This window comes from Coffea arabica, chromosome 6c (assembly GCF_036785885.1).
Source record: "Coffea arabica cultivar ET-39 chromosome 6c, Coffea Arabica ET-39 HiFi, whole genome shotgun sequence".
NCBI classification, from domain to species: domain Eukaryota; kingdom Viridiplantae; phylum Streptophyta; class Magnoliopsida; order Gentianales; family Rubiaceae; genus Coffea; species Coffea arabica.
The window spans coordinates 26,924,396-26,931,145 of NC_092320.1; the positions used below are offsets into that span (position 1 = coordinate 26,924,396).

A 6,750-nucleotide genomic window follows, 5' to 3' on the forward strand; every position below is an offset into this window, starting at 1 on the left:
CACATATATAATTTTCCTAAATTTGACCCATTTTTGACATTTTATAAAAACCTTATTTTCTTGCTAGTAGAATTTCCCTATACTTCATGTGTAATTGAATTAGAGATGCCATACAGATGAAAAAACCTCGTAATTAGAATTTCAAAATTCTATAGCTTCAACATTTGGAAAAGATAAAGAAATAACCATTTTCACAAAAAAAAAAAAAAAAAAAGAACTCGGCAGATATTAACGAGACCAAAAGTTATTTTGAATCGCTTAAAAGAGAAGTAATAAAGCAACAAATTGAGGGTACGTTAATAAAATGTTGAAATTGAAAGGGCTTGAGATATCCCGAAGCTCCAACTGTCTTTATAACCTGAATATAGTACAGGAATTGAAGTATTGGAGTAAGCAAATTAGAAATGTCAAGTAAACCACAACCAAAAAATGAGTATAGATTTATAATATCACAACACAAAAACTTCAGAATACGCATCCTTGAACATACCAAGAATCAATAAAAATCTAATCTACCGACAAAACCTCAAAATTCATAAAAAATAGAAGCTTAGACAAATGAATACATTGCAACATTTGACATTTAACAATTGAAGAATGAATCAAAGAAAAAGAAATAGAGGCAATAGTTACTCGAACCAACCACAGTTTTGTGTGTAAAATAAATATACACTACTGTTGGATTAGAATTTTAACTTTAACTGTAATAATATAAGACTATATAACTCCAAAAGAAACAAAATTCAATCAAAGAGGGCTGCTCGAGTTGATTTTTCGACATGCTACATAGGGGCCATTTGGTTGGTCTGTGTTCATGGAACCTCTCCTTTTTTTTGCTTTTTCTTTTTTTTTTTTTTAAATGTGGAACTTCTCAATTGATATTCATAGTGCTAGTTGTTTATGGAGGGGTCACAAATGGTGGACCACTCCTTTCCAAAGGAAAAAAAATAAAGGGAAGCCGGAAAAGAAGAACTGGGGATAGATGATTAGAGTTGTGCAAGAGTAAAAACAATGACAGATAATCACTTAAATGCCTACACATTAAACACTCGGTCAAACCAAAATTCATGTTGTCATCATCCCAATACACCGTCATAATGTCTGTCCACCATTATCGGATAATTTTGATTTTAATAACATAGGGAAAAAAACAGGCAAACAATCAAGTCTCACAAAAACTTTTGCACAATGTACAACACACATACATGCAACCAACAATAAGTACTACTCCCTCCGTCCCACTTGAATAGTCTCGTTTTCCTTTTTCGTCTGTCCCAAATTATAGTCCACTTTCCAATTGAAGAATGTAGTTGTATTTTAATTTTCCTAAAATACCCTTATTCAATGTAAGTTGTTATTACTATAAACCTACCCCATTTAATGAGAGTTGATTCTTTTTTTACCATCAATTCAAGTTCCCATAAAGTTGTACCATATTTAATGTGAGGGTATTTTAGGAAAATAGTAATCTAAATTTACTTTTCCAACAAAGTTAACTACTTTTTCTTAAACTGTGTGAAAAAAAAAATGGGACTATCAAAGTGGGACGGAGGGAGTTGTCGCGCCCCATTTTTTGATAAATAAATGGTTTAAAAATGTATTTTTTTGATTCAATTTGTGGTTGGAAAATGAATTTTGATTTAAAAGAAAAGTGGGCCTCAATGGGGTTTTGAGAATGCGACGATTTGACCCAAAATTATAGTTTAAAAAGGGTTTTTTGAAAATAAAAAATCGGAGTCACCACTTGGTAATGAGTTAAGGTGTACCAAATCACCTAAAAATGAATTTTTAAAGAAAAATAGGAAAAAGTAGTAAGAAACCCCTTTTAAACGACTCCTAGTCCACGTAAACCAACGAAAAATGTTCGGGAGTCACATTTGACGAAGGGGAAGGCAAGGATAAAAATCCAAGGCACCCCTTCGACCTAGCCAAGGCTAGTTGCGTGATTTAATCAAAGATTTTCTTGTTTTAACCAAAGAATTTATTACATTTGGATGCACTACATGAATGCAAACCCTAGACCTAGGGGTATTGGGGGAAATTTCTCTTCAAAGGTTGAGTGGTGCCAATCACATTAATTGTGAAGCCCAATAACGATCCTTTGAAGAGGTCACGAATAATGCGAGTGGGATGCAAATGAATGGAATGCATGTATGCAATGTGAGGACATGAGTTTGAAAAAGTAATAAAAAAACAATAAATATGTAAATGAAAATGTGCACGTGAATGGGCAAGGTACGGTATGTGAAATGATAATATGAAGTGCATGTGTGCAAGTGATGATAAAAGTGTTCGTGTGCAAGTGAAGGGATAAAAAGTGTACGTGTGCAAATGGGAGGAAAAGTGAAAGTGTAATGATAGAGTGGATTTAGAATGCATGAGCCTAGGGAATGCATGCATATTGGGTACGGGGAGACCTAAATCGTGACTCAATTTACCCTTTTATAGAGGGAATACAAGCGTGCTAAGGCTTAGAAAAAGCCACACTCGTCTATATCCCATACTTAAGGGGACTCTCAAGCAAATGAACCCTATAACTAGCATGAAATGCAAAAATCCTAAAATGGAGGGAAAAGGGGTTCGAGGGGCATGCAAAATGATAAAAAAACTAAAAGAATGCATGACATGTAATGAACATGCAAACAATGCACGAATGAAAAGGAAATGGACCTATTGGGTCTAGCGTTGGACTAGCCCTTTCTATGAATTTCTACTAGCATTGGACTAGTGGAAACGGAACAATGAACCACAACTAGCGTTGGACTAGTGTGGTGACGGGAAAGGGGGCCACAACTAGCATTGGACTAGTGTGGTTACGTCCATTCATCCATCACATTCATTCATGACTATAAAAAGCGAGTAGACATGCGAAACACTCATAAACACATAGCACATAACATTTAGCATGCTCGACTAGATGCAAGGCCCTAACAAAGCAAATTGACACTTAACACGTAGGCATGCAACCAAACTAATGAACCTATTACATTCACTAACTAAAACAAAAGGGGAAAGGGAAAATGGATCAAATTGCTCGCCACAGCCCTATCTATTACAAGCCAAGAGGTGTACACATACCCCATTTAAAAGAATAATTTAATAAAAGCAAGAATGAATGAAATAATGGAACTAAAGAATGGTAATGAAAGCAAATTAGGCATGCGATTCACACTTAACACATTGGATCACATAGGAGAGACAAAAGGGATAAAAGAAATTATACCTCCCTTGAAATGAAGCTCTAATGGAGTGAAATCAACTTATTTACCCTCCAAAATAATAAAGGAGTCAAGGTGCCAATTTATTTGACAAATAATCACAAAGGATAAAAATAAACATGAATTTGAATCAATTAAATCATGTCAACAACCCACATTTAAGAAGTCAAGAGAAGAAAGAACTTGATTGCAAAGATTGGCAAAATTCTGGGGCCAAAATTAAAGAAAAATAAAGTTCAGGGACTCATTTGCAATTAAACCAGGGACTCAATTAAAAGGAATGGAAATGTCCAGGGCCACAGTATAGTTATGGAAAAATGCAGGGGCTGATTTGCAAAATAATTTTCTGGTTTCTTAATGGACCAAACCATTGGGCCATTTTTCCTTATTTACTTGGGCCAAAACCTTCCAGGCCCAATCGGAAATCCAAAACAAAAGGGAATGGGCCATTTTCACTTTCCTTGGGCCAAGATCACTTGGCCCAGTCGGAAGTCCAAGGAAAAACAAGTGGGCTAGTATATTATTTTGGCCCAAAAATAGCCAACCAAATAGATGGGCCTTGACCCTCTAGCCCAAACCAAAAACCCTAAACAAAATAAATCATACCCATCCTTACAAACCCGATCAGATATAATTACCCAAAACCTAAACCATAATACTAAGCCCAATCAACATAAGCAAATCATCCAACATCATTAAGCCACAATTATGACCCACAATCAAGAATTAATTTATCCACAAAGTCACATAAAATATGCAAACAGAGGATTAAAGGACGAAATTAGTTCGATTTTTCCAGATTTTGAGCCACAATGAAATTTAGACAAAAATTTAGGGGTTAAATTGCAACAAAAAACAGGGACCCAATTGAGAGAAATTGAAAATTTATGGGGCCATAGTGCAACAAAGGGAAACTTGGGGGGCAAAAATGCAATTTTCATGAAGATCCCAAGCAAACTTCATACGGAAAGGCTTTCTACAACAAGAAAATCTGCTGCAACTTTGTTTATTTTGCGGATTTCAGCCTTTAGACTCAACTTTCAAGTAAACTCCTCGAGTAAACATCAAAGCTTCAATCTAAAGAATAAACCCATTGAAACTTAACATCTAACATGCAAAAGGAAACTTGGGATAGAATCATGAAGCTCCAGTAGCTTTCTCCTTTCTGGTTTCTTTTCACTACAACATGCGGCATTCACCCACCAAATACATCATTCACAAACATCAACACTCACAAAACACCACTCCCAATCATCTACTCATTCAAATACCACACTTTTATTACAAGATTAAAGTAGAAAAAATGGACTAATGACGGCCCGGGATACAAGAAATGACCGCAAAAGAAAGACACGAAGTGAAACACACAATCTTTAACTTTTGTTTGAAATGCCAAACCAAAATATTCAAGAAAATATGCTAAAGTTCAGACCCTGAAACAAACAAGATGCCAGCATGCTATGAATTAAACACTCGACAGAGCAAGATCACATGCAAAACAGGAAATTCTTGTTCTTCCTACAACACTCTGTCTTCGACTTCAGCATAGGTAGGAAGACAGCCATGAATACATTGCTGAAGTTCTCAAACTCCAACTCTTAAAGACATTAGGTCCTAACCCAGAGAGTGAATACTAAAACATAGTCACCATTTTAGGTTCCAACAAGAAAGCAATCTTCTTTTCGGATTTAACATCAATTAGCGTTTCCGTTCTTTTCAATCAGCAATACCAGAGACTTAGTTTCAAATGCGGCATTCCCAACAGACAACAAAATTTACTCACGAAAACTCCCTTTTCATATAATCTCATGACATAACTTGAATTCACATAAAAAAACATCAAGCAAAACAGAAACAAATGCCAAATAAACGGATGCCAAACAAACCATCCGAATCAACTATCTTGACAAGCATGGGCTGGCCGAACGTATGCAAACAGGAATCAATCGTCCGTCAAACAAAATTTTAAGTTAGGCATTTTAACAAACAGCAAGTGGGCATGAGAAATTCCCGAAATTCTCCTTTCAAATGGTCTAACAATCAGCCCCAAAATTGTCATAAAAAAAAACAAAGAAATTCAGCCCAATCAATGTATGCATCGTGGGTATTCAGAAATTGAAGCCAATTAACAGGAAAACTCCACTAAAACCAAGGCAGATCCATTTCAAAACTAGACAGGAACTGAAATTTAAAGAGGGAAAAACCAATAGCTTACCGTGCTCCTGCATGAAAATTGGTCGGTGATGATGGTGGAGCTTGAGGTGGAGGTGGCCCAGGCCTAGGTGGAGCAGTAGGAGCTGCTGTCCCATTGGCTGCAGAAGCAAATGGAGGTTTATTTGCTTCAAGTGGCTTTGACTTGAAGTATAGCTGGAGCGTAAACATTTTAGAGTCTTGATCTCAGTGTGAGAAGAACTTGGGAGTTGATTTATCAATCGCCGTGCTAGGAACCTTTGTTTTGTCTCTGGATCAATTTGCTTTGTCACTCGATATCCAGACCTGCCAATTTTAACAGATTTTTAAGCGCAATTTCACGCTTGTGAGGCTGGGGGTTGAGCAGGAGCCTCCTTGGCTTCGCGAGCGGCTCTTTTAGCCAAATTAGTCTGGTGGCGTTTCCCTTGCGTGTGAGCCAAATAGTTCCCCTCGTCGTTGTGTAGCATCAAACACAGCTTGCACTCGTAGTTGCCCAGATGATTGCGCATAAAATAGGGATCCTTTGCAAGGTCAATAGTCTCGAGGGCAAGTCGTCGCAACCGTTCTCGCCGATCAATGGCCTCATTCTGGGCAGAGGCAGCACTTCCGCTGCCTGGCTTCGAATCCTGTTCTCTATCCATCGCCCCTTTGCACTGCCGGAGCGACCCTGTTTCTTTTGCTTTGTTTTCTTTGTTCTGCTTTCCTTGCCAAAGCTCCCCCCCTTCCTTCCCTCCCCTGTTTTTCTTTTCCTTTGTTTTTCAGACCAAGTTCTCTCGATCTTTTCTTTTTTTCCGTCCGCTGCCTGTTTCTTTGTTTTCTTTCTCCTTGGCCTCAGACGACGCCCCCCTCTGTTTTTTCATTTTTCTCTGCCATCAGCCTCCCCTGTTTTTTCCATCCGCCGCCTTCTTTTTTTTTCTCTGTTTTTTCTCACCTTTTTGCTCTCAGCCGAAGCCTTGTTTTTTTTGCCGACCTCCTCCTTTTCTGTTTTTTGGTTTTGCTTTTTCTTTTTTTTTAGTTTTTAGCCCTCACAAAATTCTACTTTGACCCCCAAAAATTCCTTAACTTCCCAAATGTCCCTAACACCTCACCCTTAGGTGCTTAGTTGTCTAAAACATAGAAAAGACACTTGTCCAAGTGCATGCAGTCACACTTGTCATTTTCACTTTTTCTTTCTTTTTCCTTTTATCTTTTTCTTTTGTTTTTCCTGGAAATTAATGTGAAGCCAAAAATACACTAGAACAAAAATAAAATAAATAACAATAATAAAAATAAAAATAAAATAAAATAATAATAATAATAATAATAATAATAATAATAATAATAAATAATAATAATAAGAAAT

The 6,750-nt window shown here is 36.8% G+C and overlaps 1 pseudogene; it reads right to left on the reverse strand.

Moving 5' to 3' along the window:
* Positions 1 to 296: 296 nt before the first annotated feature.
* On the reverse strand, positions 297 to 6,378 carry LOC140008583 (uncharacterized; annotated as a pseudogene).
* Positions 6,379 to 6,750: the final 372 nt, after the last annotated feature.